The following is a 673-nucleotide window of genomic DNA, read 5'->3' on the forward strand; positions in this document are numbered from 1 at the left end:
CTAATATTAGCTCATAATTTCCGCAGGGATTTATGGAGCCATCTGTTACGTGCTACTATCGTTGTCACTATACTTGTAGAGATTTTATGGGAAATAGTCTAATTATAGAGCATTAACTTATTGATATATATATATATTTTTTTTTTCTTTTCTAAGTAGGAAATATTTCCCCTTAAAGAAAAAAAAATCCATTTCAGGCAGAAGCGTCTGATTGCTTTCTTTCCATTGCGTCCACGGGTATACGGGTGACAGCTCCATAAAGTACATGTTGAACTCACTTATTGTTCCTGTCACTCCCCGTTACCATTGTATTTATTTCCAGAATCTGAGAAGCGGCTCCCTCTTCCATGGGCGGTTTCTACTCGCTTCACAGTGCTGTGGTAACGTTAGTGTCGCCAGTTGTCTCGTGCAAATTCATACAACTATATTCTCGTTTTTCATTTAGCCAAGCAGTTAAGCGAATTCTCTGCCGTGCTGACAGACGCGTTCATAACACACATAATAGTGTAAGCCCATCACACACAAGTATATTCATGTGTTTATCCGTGTGTATATGTATGCCCTTCCCTTTCAATCTATAACTTATTTCTTTTAATGTCTGAGCTGTTCTGTTACACGCTTCCCTGTGTTTCAGACTATGGTTGTAGTTTTGATGGTTTTAATTAAAAAAGTG

Source organism: Penaeus monodon, chromosome 32, assembly GCF_015228065.2.
Source record: "Penaeus monodon isolate SGIC_2016 chromosome 32, NSTDA_Pmon_1, whole genome shotgun sequence".
NCBI classification, from domain to species: Eukaryota; Metazoa; Arthropoda; class Malacostraca; order Decapoda; family Penaeidae; genus Penaeus; species Penaeus monodon.